At 40.5% G+C, this 21562-nt stretch overlaps 1 pseudogene; it reads left to right on the top strand.

Moving 5' to 3' along the window:
• The window catches only part of LOC111155519, a 71430-nt pseudogene extending 50408 nt beyond the window's left edge, over positions 1–21022 (top strand).
• The last annotated feature ends 540 nt before the right edge of the window (positions 21023–21562 follow it).

Below are 21562 nucleotides of genomic sequence, written 5' to 3'. Positions count from 1 at the left end.
TGTGTGTGTGTGTGTGTGTGTGTGTGTGTGTGTGTGTGTGTGTGTGTGTATTGAGTTGTCTAAGTTCTTTATATATTTTGAATATTAAACCCTTAACAAAATCATCATTTGCAAGTATTATCTCCCATCCAGTAGGAATGTCTTTCATTTTGTTGATGGTTTCCTTTGCTCTGCAAAAGCTTTTTAATTTTGATGTAGTCAATTAGACTTTTTAAACTTTTTAAAGTAATTACTTTGCAATATACATTTGTAACTAATCCAAATTTACCTTCAAATAACACTATACCAACTCACAGGTAGACAAATACCAAATAATAACAAAATATCCCTGACTCTCCCCTCTCATTGCTCATGTTACTACTGTCATTCATTTTACTTATACACGAGAATACATAAATACATACATATATATGTATGTATATACATACATATATTTAATACACTGTTGCTATTATTTTAAATGATTTTACTTATACACGAGAATACATAAATACATACATATATATGTATGTGCATACATATATATTTATGTATATACATGTATATATTTAATACACTGTTGCTATTATTTTAAATGAACTGTTGGGGCGCCTGGGTGGCTCAGTGGGTTAAAGCCTCTGTCTTCGGCTCAGGTCCTGATCCCAGGGCCCTGGGATCAAGCTCCATGTCAGGCTTTCTGCTCCGCAGGGAGCCTACTTCCTCCCCTCTCTCTCTCTTCCTGCCTCTCTGCCTACTTGTGATCTCTCTCTCTCGGTCAAATAAATAAAATCTTAAAAAAAAAATAAATGAACTGTTAACTGTTAGATCAATTAAGAAAAAGAAAAATAAATTTTTTAGGGGCACCTGGCTGGCTCAGTTGAAAGAGCATGGGACTCTTGCTCTTGGAGTTGTGGGTTCAAGCCCCACATTGCATGCAGAGATTACTTAAATAAATAGTTTTTAAAGAAAGGAAGAAAAATAAATTTTTATTTTTTTAATTTTGCCTTCATTTAATCATTCTCCAATGCTCCTTTATGCAGATATAAGAGTCCAACCTATATCATATCCTTTCTCTCTGAAAAACTTCTTTTAACATTTCTAGCAGTTCAGATCTACTGGCAACAAATAAAATTTTTGTTCACCTGAGAAATCTATTTCTCTTTCACTTTTGAAGGATATTTTCACAGGCTACAGAATTCCTGGTTGGTGATTTTTTCCCCTCTACACTTTAAATATCTCATTCCACTCCTTTCTTGCTTGCATGGTTTCGAAGGAGAGGTCATATAATGCTCATCATCATTTCTTTTTTGGTAAGGTGTATTTTCCTTGTGACTTTTTTCAAGATCTTTTATCTTTGATTTTCTGCACTTTGAGTATGTATTGTTTTAATTACATTTAAAAATTTTTAGAGATCACTTTGCACTGAGATTCAGATACTTTCTTCTGCCTCGGAACTTTGTTGTCCATTTGATCTGGTTTTTAACACTTAGAAGGACAGTACATTTTCAGTTATATGTTAACCTATCACATTCTTAACTTTGTGAGTCAATTACTTTATTTTGTCACCCAGCTATTTATTGTTCAACTCAATCAGGAACTTACAAGGTAGACAAAAGGCCACAGTCATGCCTGAACTGGCTTGTTTTCATTAGTTTCTCTTGTCTTACTTCTGGGAATCAATACTTGGTATCTTTTTTCTCTCACAAATGAGAGCAGGAGTCCCATCATCTTCCTTTCACACCTGCATCTTCAAAGGAGCCTCTCCCACGGCTTCCCACTGAACTCAGACCAAATCCACGCCCATCCTCCTCTGCCTGGAGAAACTGGACCTATTTCTCCCACAGAAATGAGTGCTCTCTGCTATGCATGTTTATTCCAACAGAATTGTTTATTCCAACAGAAATGAGTGCTCTCTGCTATGCATGAGATGATAGCTGCCTTCCACAATGGGCTGCCTAGTCCATTCCTCACTTGGCAGGTATAGAACTAAGGAAGCCAGGAGTCTTTGAATATGTAAGTAGAACCCACACGAGGACTAGCTTTCCAATGGCTGACACAAAAGTCCTAGTGTGAGGCTGGAATGAGCCTCTTCCGGAAAGGGCTGTTTTATATGCTGTTGTTAACAGTAATGTCATCTTTCAAGTCAAGCCTTCGAAAGTAGAATAAATTCCATTCAAATCAAATCAACAAATACTTGCCAAGCCACAAGTTGAAAACAAGACTCCCAAATAAGACCTATCCTGCTGCCAGTGATCTCCCACCCACCACCTGCTGTAGGGAGTATCTCTGTGGCAGAGTATCCATTAGGGCTCTTGTTCCCTTCTGCTCTATTTGTTCACTGTCACTGAGAAATACTGTTAGTTCTACACAAGAGGATCCTCTCTATATAGGTTACAAATGCAACAAGAAATAAGTGCTTGTGTCCATGCATGAGAGGTTTAAATCAACTTAATACATAGAGTCCTTCCTTCCACAGAGTAATCAAGAGAAGAAGCTCAATTTCTCATGTAAGAAGTTGTCTGAAGATAATATAAATCATCTTCTGTCATTTTTTCTTCTCCATACCTACCCAAGGATGGCTTATGTCATTTAGATTAAAAAATAATTACACTTGTAAAATGTGAAGAGTAGGGCTGCTGTCAGCAGTGTGGCTCATAGACTTTCCTGCAGGTGGCTTGCAGGTGTGTCCTTCACAGTGAAGGGAAGAAGTGAGCACGTGACAACAACATGCTACTAAGCTGCATACCCACCTCTACCAAGACTTATTCTGTGCTCTTGATTCTTCTAAGTTCTATGCTTCAGAGTACCGTTCCCTGAAAAGCCCCACTTTCTCCTTAACCACTAAGGAAAATTAGGTAACTTCAGGCAATCCTTGACCCCAGTTTAGTGACAGGATGCCTTTGTACAACCTGAAATCTTCATTTAAAGCCAGGTGTGGAAGAAATACCTTGAGTCTTTTGGCATTGTCCTTTTAATGCTCTATTCCATTGGTTCTCAACTCTGGCTGTTATAAGGTGGAGATCCACTACACATGGGGGTCACTACAGGCAAAATGCCTCCAGATAAATAAATAATTTATTTTATCTTTATTTTTCTTAAGAGTTTAATTATTTATTTATTTGACAGAGAAAGAGTGATTGAGAGAGAGAGAGAGAGAGTGAGAGTGCGCATAAGCAGGGAGAGCAGCAGGCAGAGGGAGAAGCAGGCTCCTGGCTGAGCACAGAGTCCAACGTGGGACTCCATCCCAGGACCCGGGGATCATGACCTGAGCCAAAGACAGATGCTTGACCAACTGAGCCACTCAGGCACCCAGAAATAAATAATTTGAATACAAAAGCTGCAAACCTAAGTTTAATAAGTGACAATAGAAATAACCCAGAGATCTCCAACCAAAAGTATTGTAGTAGAAACCCTAATCTCCAACTTTCTTCTCCATTTACCTAACTTTCCCCTTTTGTCAAGAAAACAAATAAGTTGGTACATAATATGCCCCAAATTATTTCCTCACACTATTATCTTCATTACCACGTATCTCCAGTCTACTAATATTCTCACTACTATATACTTAGTCCTTTGATTGTTAAGATTTTTATTGTGGACATATCCCAGACATATTATCAGCATTCTTAAAATTAGAGACATAAGTCTTCTCTCAACATCTACTTTAAGAAAACAAAAACGCTTTTCTTGTGACGTATGCTTGGTGTGATGTTCATGCTATCCATTATTTAACACACCAAGCCTTGCAGGAAACCCCCAAATTTTTAAATGTAACTGTTAGATTCTAAGGTAATTCAGGGATCCCAAAAGTGATTCCTTTCCGTTAGCCTTAGTCAGGATTTGGGTGTAGTAGAGGGAAATTATGTCTGGTAACCCGCCCTCCTTGGAGATGAGAACCAGACAGTGATTCTAAACCCTGGAAAACTATCTGATCAAGCTCAGGTGGGGCTCAGGCATATTTTTCCAGAGTTTTGTAGGTGGTCCACATCCATAGCTGATGTTTAAAATCTTTATCTTAGGAAAAACTTCTATCTTAGGGCTTGCCAACTGGCTACTTTTTCAACCTAGTCCCTGATCTGGGTCGTAGAAAGGAAGTAACATCAATAGTCAATTTTAAAAGAAGCCAAATGATTTCAAGTGGTCTTCCTTGGCTTTTGATAAGCCAACATACTGTTCAGTTGTTGTTATTCAAGGAGTCAATACCAGATCTGAAGTCACTGAGCTTCATCTCTATGAATGGTCTCCATGAAACAATTACAACTGAGAATATTTTCAAAAACAGTAAGAAAACACTAATCTAGTACAACCTGAAGTGGAATCTGCTAAGATGTCCTACCACAGATGGTGATAAAAATGTATGTGGAGAAAAACAGGGCTTAGTTGGATGAATTTACAGTTTTTGAAAATGTAAGGTGTTTAAAGACTTCATTGTGTTCATTGTACTATTTATCAGCAGTTACTTCTGAGGAACATATTTGATACCATGTATTTTTGAATTGGTAGTGTCGACAGTAAACTTCCACTCTCATGGATGTAAAAATTTTCAGTTCTATAAATTTTGTCATAAATGGAAGCAAATCTCTACTTGTTCTACCACACAGCCCCACAGCAGTGTGATGTTTAGTGGTGACGAAATTTTACTGAGGTTATTTTCAGCTCAGGGTCAAGACTGAAATTTCTCTGAATGCGGATATTCTTCAATCACAGTGATTTAACTTTGAAACACTTTGGAAATTATTTTTCTAAAGATTTTTTAAAATTTGTTTATTTGACAGAAGGAGACACAGCGAGAGAGGGAACACAAGAAGAGGGAGTGGAACACAAGCAGAGGGAGAAGCAGGCTTCCTGCCAAGCAGGAAGCCCTATGTGGGGCTCGATCCCAGGACCCTGGGACCATGACCTACGCCAAAAGCAGATGCTTAATGACTGAGCCATCCAGGCACCCCTGACTTTGGAAATTAGTTTTTGCTGCAGATTTAATGTTTCTTAACGAATTGAGCTTAAAACCAGAAGGCAAAGCTGTGATTATGTAGAAAACTTGTACTGCTGTAAAGTCATTTTGATGACAGCTAATGTTGTTTGAATCACAAGTAATATCAAGCTGTGGTATTTACTTCCTATGTTGTCAAAAATTAAAAGAAGAAGTGAAGAGTCTCCATCCCACACAAATTTGCAGAGAACATATTTTCCAAGCTCAACCTATAGTTCCGCCAGTATTTTTTGGACCTCATTCCACATGCAAAGGAAAAGTCCCATATTTCAAAATCTATCTAATTGTGCAATTTTAGCTTCTGCTTGACTATCAGTTGAGCTGATTAATCTACAATAATATGCTAAAAGGCACATATCAAGGAAATAATATAATAGAATTCTATAAATGGCTCAATTAATTAATGTTCTCTATTAAATCACGTGCTTCTGATTGATATCACTATTCAGCAGCACCTATTTGCGTGACAAGACATTTTCTTATCCTGTAAGTACCTACCTCAATTTTGCCTCTTAGCCTATAAAGCCTAAAGGATTTACTATCTGGCCTTTTACAGAAAAAAGAAAAGCCCCTGATCTAGAGGACAGTGAGTATATGAAAGATGGAGGAAGTCCTCATTAAGTTCACTCGCTAGAAAGTTTGGTTAAGTACGAAGTGTAATTATTCTGATTTAACAAACAAAGCCTTGTCTGCAGTCATGTTACTTGAATGAAAAATAGAATGGGACCTGAAGCTACATCTTTCTGCTATAAACTTACCACGTACAATTTAGTTTCAGCAAACAACAGGGTCTTGCATTAATGATACCAATTTGAATTTTTATTAGTTTTATAGTTTTGTGTTTCATCTGTACATCTTGCTTTGGCTTCAGATACCAGTAAGACCTATCCTCATAAGTAGTTTATATCTAATATTATATTTGTTCATATGTGTAGCATTATTTTAAAAAGTAAGTTTAAGTCACAGTTCTGAAGCTCACATTTTTTTCCTTCAAAAGAACCCATTAAATACTCGAGTTTGAGAAACGCTGTCTTAAATCAAATTTCCCCGATGCCAAATGCCAGGGCAACTGTCTGTCAGGTGTGAGATGTGAACATAGGTGAGAACCTCTCCAATCTTCCCAGATGTGTTTTCATTTACTAAAAAGGAACGCTATGAATACACCTAAATCTGATTCTTCAGGAAGTGTTTAAAAAGTTGAATGAATGGGTCCCTGGGTGGCTCAGTGGGTTAAAGCCTCTGCCTTCAGCTCAGGTCATGATCCCAGGGTCCTGGGATCGAGCCCCACATCCCCACATCAGGCTCTCTGCTCAGCAGGGAGCCTGCTTCCTCCTCTCTCTCTGCCTGCCTCTCTGCCTACTTGTGCTGTCTGTCAAATAAATAAATAAAATCTTAAAAAAAAAAAGTTGAGTGAAATATTTCTCATCCAGAGATCACGGAAATGATAGAGCATCTGGAAGAGACTGTGTTGGGCAGAACTGACCTTAACAAGAGTCTGTTCTTAGCTCTTCAAATGCAACGGTTCTCAACATTAACACGCACAAAACCACCTGATGGGCTTGTCTAGCGTGCACAGTAGCAAACTTTTCTCCCAAAGATTTTCACTCAGTAGTGCAAGGAGGAGGCCCAGGAATATTCTCTGATTGATGACACATGGACAGCCATATTTTGAGAAACATGCCTGCAGGTTCCTGATCTTCATGGTTTCATTCTGCTCTTTACTTTAGAACCCAGAGGATCTTTTGTAAAGCTCCCTGAACTCCCTACCGTAAGAGGTGAGGTAGGAAGAAGAGATTAACCCATTCCACCATGGTATCTCACTGATTGTTATTACAAATCCTAAACTACACTTGTTTGTGGAACATTCTGGAATACAGCAGGTGACTTGAGCTATTTGGTTTGTAATTAGCTAGAAGTAACTCAGGTTTTAAGATTCAAATACCAAATAAAGGAACTTACAGATAAAAAATAAAATGTGACCAGGACTCATTTTCTATCAATCTAGTTATTTTTTTAAAAAAAGCTTTAAACAACAATCTCGCTAGTCTCACATTTGTGATTTTCTGCAATCTCCACTGAAGGTCAAACATACATGAAAGAACCCTTGCTTCATTGCCTAAAAAGACAGACGAATACCTTCATTTTAGATAAAAATCAGGAGTCCAGCACTTTCTTACTGGTTAATATAAAATCTGTACTACTGAATGGAAGCCTCAGTGTAAGGCATCAACAACCCAGTGTCTCTAAATGAAACTTTAAACCTAAATTCAGGCCACTTCCTAAGCCAACATTGCCGAGGACTTTTACTGGGTATGTTTGTACAGGTTACCTGTCCCGACGACCCGCTGCCCCTTAAAACATAATACATTCATTAGACACAAAAGCTAGTCCTAGGAAAGAAGAGACTTTTAGCACTGGAAAATTACAGGATCAGGGCTCACCTGGTAGCAAAAAGCTCCAGGGCAGTGAGTTCCAGTCCCCGCTCAGCTTCTGATGTTGATATGACTGAAGGGGTTTGGGTTCGCTGCCCAGTTTCCTCACCCGTGAACCTGGAATAACAACGCACCCTCCTTTACAAAGGAACCATGCTGTGTAGCAAAGTGACAGATGCTTTCTCCCTGTTCAAGAGACCAAGGTGTAGCCTCATTGTTTGTGATATTCCCCACACATACTCCAACGACTTCTGACCTTTTAACTATGAATTCCTCGCTTAGTCTCCGTTTTGATACCTTCTATTCAGAGCCCTTTGGGTTCCTTAACCTTGCTTATCTCCCTGGCTTGGGTCTCTGTTGGTGAACCCTCACCGACATTCCTGACGAGCATTACAACATTACGTTTGACTCCCACATCACCTATCCTTCCCAGTGACCTGCGGCCCAGATCCTCTCAGGTGTCTCCACACACAGTGCTCACCGCCATGCCTCTGTCCCGCTGCTTCTGGACAAGCCTGTCAGCCAGCCAGCTGTCCCCGGGGAGGCAGCAGCGGCTCTTGCAGGGGCTGGAGCGCACATCTCTCCCTGACTCTTACCCTTCCTCCCACGTGCAGCCCCTCACCACACTGTAATAATGCCCCTTATGTGTCATAACTATGTCACGACTCCCCTCCGGGCGTGTGTTACCTCCTGGCTTCTGACAGATTCCTGGCATTCTGTACAGGGGGCAGGTCAATGCATGCACCCAAGGTGGGAATTAACTGTTCGACTTGTCATTCTTCAACAGTCTGGTTTATACATTTGGGCTGGAGGAAGATGAGATGAGAAGAGAAAGGACGCCACCTGAGGAATCCCCTACTATCCCGAAAGCTCTAACATGAGCCCTCATATGAGCTCAAATATCCTAATATTCGACTCCCCAAGATTGTTCCCAGCTAAATGGATTCCCTTTTTCCTTAATCAATAAACATTTTTGCAATCCCACAGACACCATTAACTGAAAATGTTGTTTTAGTGTGCTATTTGTACTTAGTATGTCACAATTTATATTTGAAAAGGCATTCTGTCTGATCCTTATAGACGGAAATAGTAACATCCCACTAAGATGGCATTATCAGGAAGGGCTCCATTCATGTAAGAGAAATTTCTGGATAAATGGAAATGTCCTCATTAAAGACCAATCTTCCAAAACATTTCACCATTTTTTCAGTCTTTAAAAAAAAAAAAAAAGTGAAGAAACGACAAAAGGGGGCATCTGGGTGGCTCAGTCGGTTAAGAGTCTGCATTCGGCTCAGGTCATGATCCTGGGGTGGGGAGCCTGCTTCTCCCTCTCCCTCTGTCTGCTGCTCTGCCTGCTTGTGCTCTCTTTCTCTGTCAAATGAATTTTTCTAATTTCACAATTTTTGATGGAACTCTTTAGTTTTTGAAATAATAGTAAAGTTAAACTCTTCAATATCTACATAATTAGATTATCAATGGATCTATTTCTAAAGTATATGTAGATGCCTGCCTCCTTATGCGATGGAAATCAGACATAATTTGCTTTTCAGTTCCAGCTCCAGAGCACTGGTAAGAGTGTTCATTATTAAATGTTGTAATAATCCAGTACTAATTTTGTTTCTTAGACTTTTTGTCACTCAATATTAGACTGCCAGATGACACCTCCTGCTATTTTTTTACTTGCTGACTTCTTCTAATTCACTGCTTCTAATCTACTCCAGGGCAACAAACCAGGTAACCAAACTTGAGTTAGAAACATGCTTGTGCACCATTGGTGGAAATGTATAATGGTGGAGTTGCTCTAGAAAATACTATTTTGGGGTGCCTCAGTGGCTCAGTGGGTTAAGCCTCTGCCTTCGGCTCAGGTCGTGATCTCAGGGTCCTGGGATCGAGCCCCGCATCGGGCTTTCTGCTCGGTGGGAAGCCTGCTTCCTCCCCTCTCTCTCTCTGCCTGCCTCTCAGCCTACTTGTGTTCTTTGTCAAATAAATAAATAAATAAAATCTTTTAAAAAAAAAAGAAGAAAGAAAATACTATTTCATTCCTCTCTCCAATAGAAATAGAATTACCATATAATTCAGCAATTCCATTTCTTAATATATACCCAAAAGAATTGAAAGGAGGCCCTCAAAGAGATATTTGTACACCCACAGTCACAACAGAACTATTCAGGATAGCCAAAAGGTGGAAGCAACCTAAGGTCCATTGACAAATGAATGGATAGGATGCCTGGGTGGCTCAGTTAGTTAAGCATCTGCCTTGGGCTCAGGTCATGATCCCAGGATCCTGGGATCAAGTCTCACACGGAGCTCCTTGCTTAGCGGGGAACCTGCTTCTCCCTCTCCTTTTGCCTCTCCCTCCTTCTCCTGTGCACTCTCTCTCTCTCTCAAATAAATGAAACCTTCAAAACAAACAAACAAACAAAAAGCACAAATGAATGGATAAACAAAATGAAATGTATCCATATGATAGAATAGTATTATAAGGATCCCCCCACCCTCCCCAGAGTCCTACATTGTCCTGGGCACAGTGATCGTTCCCACCTAGGAACTTACCACTCTTCTACTCTGCCCCCCCAGTAAAGTCCTTTGAAATCCCATGTAATGGCTCTTTTCTGTTGCCTCCCTCTTTTAGGTCACAGGAGGGTCGAAAAAGGAGAGAAAGGAACTGAGTAAGGGGAGACGGAGTGAGGAAAAAAACCAGCTCAAGAGAAGGATCAGGGGAGAGGACGGTAGACCCTCACTTCCTGCTTCGCATCAAGCATGAGGGCTAGATCGGTGCACATGCACGTGTGTCTATTATTATTCCATTTTACAGTTGAGAAAAATGGGGCTTATGGTGAGGTCCCCTTCAAAATGCTGAAAATGAGTGAAGTAAGAGAAACAAGGACACTGTTATGAGCTCATTATTTTCAGATTATATCCTTCCTACTTGGGGAGGTGTTGAGAAAGAGTTTAAAAAAAAAAAAAGGAAGGCAATCCTGTCACATTCATAGCCTGGATGAACCTTGAGGACACCATGTTAAGTGAAATAAGCCAGTCACAAAGACAAACACTGTAGAGACAGGTTGGGGACTTGGGGAGAAGGGAAAACAAGGAGTTGTTCAATGAATCAGAGTTTGAGTTTTGCAAGATGAAAAGAGTTCTAGAAATTGGTTGCACAGCGATATGAACATACTCCACACTATTCAACTCTATACTTGAAAATGGTTAAAATGGTGAATTTTATGTTATGTGTATTTTACCACAATTAAAAATAAAATTTATAAAAAGAGTTAGAAACACGCAATAATTCATTCAATAAGTATTTCTTTTGTGCCTACTGTGTATCAGACCCTGCTCTTCATACCAGGGGGAAAATGCTGGTTTTGTCCTTCATGGAGCTCACATTCTATTGTGTGGTATATAATAGTATATATACCTTTGCAGTCTACCTAATAAAGCGTATGATTTTAGGACACTCGTTTTAGAACATAAATGATTTCTCTCTGAGATCTGCACCCTGACATATTTGAATGAAGAATATACCTGAAGTTAAAATATCTTAATTCCTAAAGAACATGATGATTAAAATGTAAAGACTGACCTATCACCAATACCTTTTGGGTGTTTGCTTAGTTTTTTCTTTCCATTATATAGAGTAAGGAATGGGATATGAGAGACTGAATAGACAAATGAGCAACGGTCAGACTACATATGAAAATAAAACGTTGACCCACAACCTGCAGCAACGTGCCCAGGAAACCAACCTCTTATCTATAATAAACAACCCAGGAAGCCAGCCCGCTTTAAATCAGACTTACAGGGAACAAGATCACTATCTCTAGTGACAATGCAGGAAGCTAAACAAAAACTTCTGTAACAATCAGCCTAAAATGGCCAGGACTTGATTAATGACTGACAGCTTCTCTAAGTTTTGTCCCTGCTTCCAATTTAGAACAACCAGAGAAAGCCAAGTAGACCCCCCCAACCAGTCACCTAGGATGCCCTGCTCGCAGGCAGCCTTCCTCCTGCTTCCCCATGCCAACAGCCCCCAGTCAGGCATTCCCGAAGCCTCCCCTTTGTGCACTTTATAAAGCTTTCCCACTCCTCTGCTTGCCTTTGAGTCCCCGCCAAAACACAAGGGACTGTGGCTGTCTCCTTTACTATAGCAAGCGTACAATAAACAGCTTTTGCTTTTCTCATTTTGTTGGTTTTTGTTTATTTCCACAGATGTTTACTATATACTTGCGAACTGCGAGTCAATCTTTTCAAACAGTTACTAACTCCCAAGACATTATTGTTCCAGCTCCTGGGTTACTAGCAAGATGTTTGGCTAGTCCTGCCTGGCTCCTGGTGCCCAGCTCTCAGCGAGGGGTCGCCCGACATTAACCAGTCATCCAGCAGATGGCACGATCACCACGCTCCTGCCCCCATCAAGAGTTCTTTCATTATTTCAGTGGCATAATTTTTTTAAGTTTATTTTATTTTATTTTATTTTATTTTGTTTGAGAGAGAGAGAACATGAGTGGGAGGGGCAAAGAGAGGGTTTTGTTTTTTTTTTTTTTTTTAGATTTTATTTATTTATTTGACAGAGCACAAGCAGGCAGAGCATCAGGCAGAGGGAGAGGGAGGAGCAGGCTCCCCATGTAGCAGCGAGCCCGACGCAGGACTGGATCCTGGAACCCTGGGACATTGACCTGAGCCAAAGGCAGCTGCCCAACCAACTGAGCCACCCAGGCACCCCTCAATGCCATAATTTTTAACAATGAATGATCATTTGAAAAATTCTTTTAGAAAAATTATTTTACCATCTAGATTCCTAGTTAATCTTCTACTATACTTCCTTCAGGCATGGAGAAATAGTTTCCATTTGTTTGTTCCAATGTTCGTGGAGGGTTGGATGACCTCCAAATAATGGGGACATTTGTACATCGTACCTTAGATTACATGTGCAAGAACGTAGGAACTATTTCTGCTAGCTTGTATCTGAATAACTACTGGGTAAACATCAGGTGTAAGAAATATTTGATAAAAGGGGCGACTGGGTGGCTCAGTGGGTCAGGGCCTCTGCCTTCGGCTCAGGTCAAGATCCCAGGGTCCTGGGATCGAGCCCCACATCAGGCTCTCTGCTCCCCAGGGAGCCTGCTTCCTCCTGCCTCTCTGCCTAGTTGTGATTTCTCTCTGTCAAATAAATAAAAATTTTTTTTTAAAAGAAATATTTGATAAAATAAAGCTCTGTTGACTTTGGTGCTAAATAATCACTGTAATGGGTATTACCTTTCAAACACATGGTGTGCTTTTCTTCTTCTGCCTCCAAGTATGACCTCCCTCTCGTCCGTTGGAAGCATCCATTTGCCTCAGGTCGGATTATTGTTCTTAGGGCAGAAAGCCAAAGAGAAAATATTACATGTTTTTTGCAGTCTAGGTCTTTGCTTTTGAGAGTTTTGAAGACCCAGGCTTGCAAAACACGTTTTCAAAGAGAAAGAGAAAATATTCCAAATACTCTCTCTTTATGTTTCAAAAGGCAAATCTGGCTGGCTCAGAGATTATTACAAGCACATAATTTTGAACAATTGATGATCAATGGATTGAACAATGGATTTGAAAATAAAACAATTTTACTTTAAACCAGAGTATAAGGGAATCCCTTAAAAAGGAACGGGAAAATCGAAAAATCCCTTCTCTTTTAGGTGTGGGGAGGAACAGCAAGACAGATGTGTGCTAAGATTTCCCCTCTAATGAGAGAACTAATGGGGAGGATGACATCTCCTGGGCTGAGAGGAGAGATTTGGAAGATTTCCTGTGCTGTTTCAGACTCAGATTAGATTCTTATATAAAATGTTAAGTTAAATGCAGTAGGTAATCAATCTTAGACTTTGGAATTCATGTATTTCATGGGAGTCTGTGCTCTACTACCTGGTTCACCCATGTCCTTCCCCGGAGGGGGGGTGAATGGAAAAGGTATAACACAAAGGATACTTTTGTTGAAACCCATTTGTGTTTGTTACCTTTTAAAAACACTGAATGTGTTAATTATGTTAGTTTAAGAAAACAAAATATGTATACTTTTCAGAAGAATGATTAATTCTCACATAGGGCTCCTTTTGAATCTGTGCAGGAAGACTAATCAGTCCAGGATATAGGGTGTCATTTCTGTTTCTTTATCAGTTTGGCTCCCTCTAGCTGTCAGTTTGAAAATTTTAGTAGATTCTAAAATTACGCATTCTTGGTCCCCTTTTATAACACAAAGCAGAGTGATTTTTTCATACGAATGTTTGGGAGGACAGTATTCCATTGTATATATATACATCTTCTTTATCCATTCATCTGTTGATGGACATCTAGGGATGCAGCCATTAAAAAACAAAACAAAACAAAATACGAAATCTTGCCATTTGCAATGACATGGATGGAACTAGAGTGTATTACGCTAAGGGAAATGAGTAAATCAGAGAAAGAATTATCATATGATCTCTCTGATATGAAGAATTTGAGAGGTAGGGTGGGGAGTCATAGTGGGTAGGGAGGGAAAAAATGAAACAAGATGGCATCGGGAGGGAGACAAACCATAAGAGACTCTTAATCTCACGAAACAAACAGGCTTGCCGGGGGTTGGGGAGGGTCAGGAGAGGGTTGAGGATTATGGACACTGGTGAGTGCAGTGAATTGTGTAAGACTGATGACTCACAGACCTGTACCCCTGGGGCGAATAATACATTACATGTTAATTTAAAAAAAAGAAGGTTTGGAAGGAAATGAGAGACTGATAGAATGTATTTCTTTTTTTTTAATTTTTTTAAAGATTTTTATTTATGTATTAGATAGACAGAGATCACAAGTAGGCAGAGAGGCAGGCAGAGAGAGAGAGGAGGAAGCAGGCTTCCTGTGGAACAGAGAGCCCGATGTGGGGCTCGATCCCAGGACCCCGGGATCATGACCTGAGACGAAGGCAGAGGCTTTAACCCACTGAGCCACCCAGGTGCCCCTAGAATGTATTTCTTAATAAAGATCATATGTAGATATTTTTTGAAAAATTACTAAGGTTGGTATATAGGGTTGACAGATTTAGCAAATAAAAATATAGTGTACCTAGTAAAATATAGATTTGAGATTGAAAAACAAATAATTTTTTAGTATAAGTAAGTTCCAAGTATATTACTTTGGCAACTCTGTGTATTTTACGTCTTATATCTTGTTTGACAAATGAGGATTCTGAGGATCAAAACTTCCTACTCCAAACTCTATTTTTCCCATTTTCACATGGCTTATTCTTGCTTTTTCATTCTTAGTCTTCCTAAGTTGCCTCCAAAAATCAGCTCAGAGGTCTGATCGGAGGACACTTGATTTTAAGCTGTAAGAATCCTGAAATATCTTTATTTTAACATGACCAGTGGAAATGATCCAATAAGGATCCTTCTGTGTGCAAGTCCCCGGGAGACCTTTACCTCTTACTGAATCCTCCCCACCTGGACCCTAGTGTTGACATGCATATTTACAGAGAAGGAATTAAGGCTTAGAGGGACTTGTCCAAGGTGACATGACTACAAAGTAGGGAGCTGAGTTTTAACTCACATAGTTGGCCAGAACCAGATAGTAGGTGCTCCAGGTTCATGGGTCGTGCAGTCTCTGTCACGACCACTCAACACTGCCGTTGTCCAGCAAAAGCAGCTATGGGCAGCACACAGTTGGACAGGCGTGACCAAGCTCCAGTAAACTTTGTTTCTGGACACGGAAATTTGAATTTCCTAGAATTTTCACATATCCTGACTTATTATTCCTTTGACTTTTCTGAATTGTTTTAAAATGTAAACCACACTCTTAGCTCTAGAATAGGTATTGGCAAAGTGAGCCCGTAGGTCAAGCCCTGCCCACCGCCTGTTTTTGTAAATCAGGTTTTTCATCTTTTCTCTCCTTGGTGTTCTTCTTGAAGGGCATTCCCATTAATTCTTCATGGTAGATTAATACATGCAACAGATATTGTGATTAATCAAGTCCAATGTTCTATCCAATGTTCTATCACCAATTCTGTGGTGCAATGTAGGGCTTTTACTTAAGTAATTGTCTTACAGTCTTCTGGAGCTCCTTTTAAAAACAAATTGGTAGCATTACAAGGAGCTATGAATTGGCATAAAACTAGTGATTATTTTAATGAAATTGTTCTTTAATCAGGTAGTCCATTAGGCATTCTCTTCTTATTGGGCACCAATCTAGGCACAATCACTATAGAAAGAAATGCACTTACCCTTTTTGACAATTCTTCAAGAAAACACTTGAATTTCTCTTTGGAATTACATTTGTGCTCATCCTTTGCGGAAGGACAAATACTTGTGATAGACATTGAGATCCTGGTGGCACCTCACTGAGTATTCTCACCTGTGCTGTTCCCAGAAGAAGGTGTGTGAAGGAAAAATAAAGACATTTGCTTGGGATTTGGGGTTTTTTTCCCAATACTTATTATTCACATATTATATATTTTCCTTTCAAGTAGTAACATTTTTTTCTCCTAAAAATAGGTTAAATCTTAAGCCCCCACCCTAAAATGCCACAAAAGATGAATTTGAAATTGTTAAAATTTAGATTTTTTTTAAATTTTATTGTGTTATGTTCGTCACCATACAAAACATTATTAGTTTTTGATGTAGTGTTCCAAGATTTAAAATTTAGATTTTTAATTATTTTTATTGTGCCTACTCAGTGTTCAAAAGAAATGGGTGAATTGGGACACCTGGGTGACTCAGTCAGTTAAGCATCTATCTTCCACTGGGTCATGATCTCAGGGCTCTGGGATCAAGTCCCACCTCAGGCTCCTTGCTCAGTGGAGAGCCTGCCTCTCCCTCTGCCTGCTGCTCCCCCTGCTTGTGCTCTCTCTCACTCTCTCACTGACAAATAAATAAAGTCTTTTTTAAAAAACTGGATGAATCATACTAGATTATGGGAAATAGTTAAGGTATTAGGTATTGTAGAGTGTCAGAACATACCACCCCAAAATATGCTACTTGCACAAAATGATTATTTTGAGCTAAAGGCAACCGAGAAGACAAAGATACAAGAAAAGCTATCTGCCCAACCCCCACCCCCCCGCCACACCAATTTGCCTAAAAACAGTACATACATTTACAAAGTTGTTCTCCTCTCCTCACTACTGGTAAGGACCAAAATTAATCACTAGAGACAATTTTAGACTTTAATCAGTCTGGAGACAGCACCAGAGTAGTCTATATAACAATCTTTACCAGAAGCTTTTATTTACCATTAGTTTTCCATAATGTGCCTTCCCACAATTGGGAGCCCCCAGAGACTCAAAGTTCTTTTCCTTTGTCTTGCTGCTTCTCTAACACTTTAGTGTTCCCTTGCTGAGATGCTTCATGAGCCTAAGTTCTAACCACCCCTTTGAGTTACTCATCTCTAAGTGGTCCAGGTGAAGGGTGGTGCATATGCTAATGAACTTCTGCTTGGTTTTCTCATGGTGACTTGTGTTTTGTCAGCCCGATTTACAGGGCCCCAGCCAGAGAACCAAAGAGAGTATAGGAAAAAGAATTTTTGTTCCTCTACAATATCTTGAAATTATGTTCTCTGCTTCACAAAGGGATTGTGTTCCTAGTTCAACGTAAATCCCTCTCCAAACACATGCCCTGAGGCCTGAGTCTCCAGTCATGTCAGGCAAGGAAGAAAAGAGCCTCTATAGATGCAGTTGTCACCCCTGGCTGGGTATCAAAATTATCTGGAGAGATTTTAAAACCACAGTTTCCCTAGAGTGTTAGATTCAGTAGGCCTGGGCTGAGGCTCCATAGTTAAGAACACTTTTTCTTGTGGGGCTGAGTAGAAGTCTATATGAGTTCCCTCTGGCCACTGGAATAAATTACCACAGACTGGGTGGCTGAAAACAACACAGATTTATTATCTCAATGGTGGAGGTCCTAAGTCTGAAATTAAATGGCAGGGCTGTATTCCTTCTGGAGGCTCTAGGGGAGAATGTCTTTCCTTAATATTTCCAGCTTCTGAAGGTCATTTCATTCAAGGTCATTGGCTTGTGGCCTCTTCCTCCATCTTCACAGCCAGTGCTGTAGCATCTCTCTCTCTCTGACATTGACCCTCAGGCCTCCCTCTTATAAAGACCTTGCAATAACTTTGGATCCGCCCAGATGATCCAGAATAAACTCCCCATCTCAAAGTCCTTAGTCACATCTGCAAAATCCCATGTAAGGTGACATACTCAGTTCCAGGGGTTAGGGTGTGAACATCTTTGGGAGCTTTTATTCTGACTACTCCAGAGCCTAAAACAAGGCAAACATACAATTCCATCCCCAGCACTCTGCCACCTGCAGACATCACTAATTGTTCCACTATTCAACTAGTCTGTCCAAGGTTTTTCTTTTGCAAGAGCAGAGGAGCAAAGAGAGACAGAAAGAGAGAGGACTAGGGTGCCAAAGAGATCTTCTTTGGCTCAAACACCTTTGCCCTTCTTGATATCTGCATGACAAAAGTAGGGACTTTACCACAAGGACAGTATCTTATACATTGATAGATAAACAGGTAGATCTATATATATCTACAAGCCCATCCTCTTTGCAGCCAATGCAAAGTTATACATTTCATACTCAGGGAGCCCCCAAAGCCATGATCTTGGATATTTTCCTACCAAGGCCTGTTGGTCATCACAACCCTAACCATGACTTAAAGCCCCACACTAAGAGAAGAAGTGGGGCATAGTCTTGATCATGGCCTTGGACTTGCTCCAAGGGCCTGCTCAGCAATGAGACATGCCTATCCTCACTCTCTAGAAGTTTGTGGTCAAGAATTTAGCATCCTGGGTTATGCCTGCTTCTACTCCACTGCCCACATCTGAGCACTCTACTACCAGGTCTTGGTTCTAGAGGACTCTCAATCCTGTTTCTTTCCTCTCCTCCTCTTGAATTTAGCTTCCTTAACAGAATCAAGGCATCTCTTGTTTTCCTCAGTAGCGCTCTGCTTTCCTGGTAACTTGCTCCAACAGAGCCTGATTTCACAGACTGCTTCCAGTAGCTCCCCGTCTGCCCTGTGCTTGTGGCACAAGTCTCTCTGGTTTCACACATATGCAGAGGTCTTTCCTCCTCCTGTCAGTGTGTGTTTACAGATCTGACATATTATTCCTGACAACACTCTTTACTGCCGAGTTGCCATCTGCATGTTTCCAGGCATTCTGCCACAGGCACCAGTGGGTTGACAGCTCTAAATCTACTCAATCCACCACTGAAGGTGTTGACTCCATAAATTTTTTCTTGAATCTCTGTGGCTTCTCCGAGCCTCCTGTTGCTGCAGCATTTTGTGGCAAGTTCTAAAGATGGACAAAAAGATCCCTCTCTAGTTCCTGTCCTGCATTCCCCAGTAACATACCTGGTTTCTGGAATCTTCTCACCTAGATAAGAACTTCTGCACTTACTGGCAGCCAGGCTTATAGTCAACCTGATACTGCAGGGTCAAGGGGTTCCCATTTTATAGATAAAATAGAATTGGGTCTTCATCCAAATACGAATGCCACATATCCTTCCCCCTCCTATGAAAGTTGCCAGTTTCTCTTTTTAAATTATGTGTCTATTCTAGACCTTGGGGGTAAAATGGACAGAGAGTTCAGAAAGATCATCTCTCGGGCACCTGGGTGGCTCAGTGGGTTAAGCCTCTGTCTTTGGCTCAGGTTGTGATCCCAGAGTCCTGGGATTGAGCCCCACATTGGGCTCTCTGCTCAGCGGGGAGCCTGCTTCCTCCTCTCTCTCTGCCTGCCTCTCCATCTACTTCTGATCTCTGTCTGTCAAATAAATAAAGAAAATATTTTTTAAAAATCCCCCCCAAAGCAGGATTTAAAAAAGAAAAAAAAAAGGAAAGATCATCTCTCCTCAAAATTAATGACCACAGGGGCCCATGGGTGGCTCAGTCGGTTACACAACTGCCTTCAGCTCAGGTCATGATCCTGGAGTCCCCGGATCAAGTCCCACATCAGGCTCCCTGCTCAGCGGGGAGTCTGCTTCTCCCTCTGACCCCTCCCTTCTCATTATCTCTCTCTCTCCCTCAAATATATAATTAAATCTTTAAATAAAATTAATGACCCCAAAAATGGAAGGATTAATGATGCAGTAGCAATTTTTTAAAAGGTGCATGTGTACAGGAGTCGGGGGGAGTTGTCTCATCCACATTATAATCTTTAAAAACTCACATCAACTTTTCTGCAGCGGGTTTGCCACCAGGACACGGGTGTTGTGAAAACCACCACTAAGCCTAAACCAAAATGCAAAAGGAAAAGACTCATATCAACATTGTCATCATTGGATGATTTTGGAAGTCTACCACTACTGGTTGTCTGATCTATAAATGTGGTGGGATTGACAAAAGAACTATTCAAAAATTTGAGAAGAAGGCTGCTGAGAAGGGAAAGGGCTCCTTCAAGTATGCCTGGGTCTTGGATAAACTTAAAGCTGAACATGAATGTGGTATCACCATTGATATCTCCCTGTGGAAATATGAGATGAACAAAGTATTATGTGACCATTACTGATGTCCCAAGATGCAGAGACTTTGTCAAAAATATAATTACAAGCACATCTCGGGCTTTCTGTGCTGTCCTGATTGCTGCCACTGGTGTTGGTGAATTTGAAGCAGGTATCTCCAAGAACTGGCAGATTCGTGAGCATGCCTTCTGGCTTACACAGTGGGTGTAAAATAATTAATTATCAGTGTTAACAAAATGGATGCCACTGAACCACCCTACAGCCAGAAGTGATATGAAGAAATCATTAAGGAAGTTGGCACTTACATTAGAAAATTGGCTACAACCCCAGCAGTAGCATTTATGCCAGTTTCTGGTTGGAATGGTGACAACTTGCTGGAACCAAACACTAACATGCCTTGGTTCTAGGGATGGAAATTCACCTATAAAGATGGGAATGCCAGTGGAACCACAGTGCTTGAAGTTCTGGGTTGCATTCTGCCACCAACTTATCCAACTGACAAGCTCCTGTGTCTGCCTCTCCAGGACACCCACAAAGTTGGTGGTATTGGTACTGTCCCTGTGGGCCGAGTGGAGTCTGGTGTTCTTAAACCTGCCATGGTGGTTCTCTTTGCTCCAGTCAATGTTACAATTGAAGTAAAGTTTATTGAAATGCACCATGAAGCTTTGAGTGAAGTTCTTTCTGGGGACAATGCGGGCTTCAGTGTGCAGAACATATCTGTCAAAGATGTTTGTTGTGGCATTGTGGGTCGCATCACAGCAAATTAGACCTACCAACCGAAGCATCTGGCTTCATGGCTCAGGTGATTAGCCTGAACCATCCAGGCCAGATCAGTGCTGGATATGCACCTGGGCTGGATTGTCACACAGTTCACATGGTTTGTAATTCTGCTGTGCTGAAAGAGAAGATTGATTGTTGTTCTAGAAAAAAAGCCGAAAGATGGTTCCAAGTTGTTGAAATCTGATGATGCTTCCATCATTGGTATGGTTCCTGGCAAGTCTATGTGTGTTGAAAGCTTCTTTGACTATCCTTTTCTGGACTGTTTTGTTGTTGGTGACATGAGACAGATGGCTGTTGTGGGTGTCATCAAAGCAGTGGATAAGAAGGCAGCTGGAGCTGGCCAGGTCACCAAGTCGGCCCAGAAAGCTCAGGAGGCTAAATGAGTATTATACCCAATACCTGCTACCCCAGTCTTCAACAGTGGTAGAGGAACAGTCTCAGAACTGTTTTGTCAATTTGGTCATTTAAGTTTAACAGTCTGCGACTGGTTAACGATAAGTGCATTGTAAAACCTTCAGAGGGACAAAAAAAACAAAAATTAATGTCTTTTAGAACAGCAAAACTAAACTTAATCTCTGTGTAACCTATGTTTAGGATTTTATGTGTTTATATGTTAGTATTTATGTGTTTATAAAGTAAAATGAAATTAAAAAAAAAAAACCTTCAGAGGGAAAGAGGAATGTTTTGTGGACCATTTGTTTTGTGTGTGTGTATGTGTGGTGGTTTTAAGTAATTAGTTTTTAAAATCAGTACTTTTTAATGGAAGCAACCTGACCAAAAATCTGTCACAGAATTTTGAGACCTATTAAAACAAAAGGTTTTTTTTCTTCAAAGGTTTTATTTATTTATTTATTTGACAGAGATGCTGCAAGACAGGGAACACAAGCATGGGGAGTGGGAGAGAGAGAAGCAGGCTTCCCGCC

This window comes from Enhydra lutris, unplaced genomic scaffold (genome assembly GCF_002288905.1).
Source record: "Enhydra lutris kenyoni isolate GAN:26980312 unplaced genomic scaffold, ASM228890v2 scaffoldscaffold42, whole genome shotgun sequence".
In the NCBI taxonomy this organism is placed as follows: Eukaryota; Metazoa; Chordata; class Mammalia; order Carnivora; family Mustelidae; genus Enhydra; species Enhydra lutris.
Note: the sequence above shows the minus strand (reverse complement) of the source record. Positions and strands in the feature narration are given on the sequence as shown.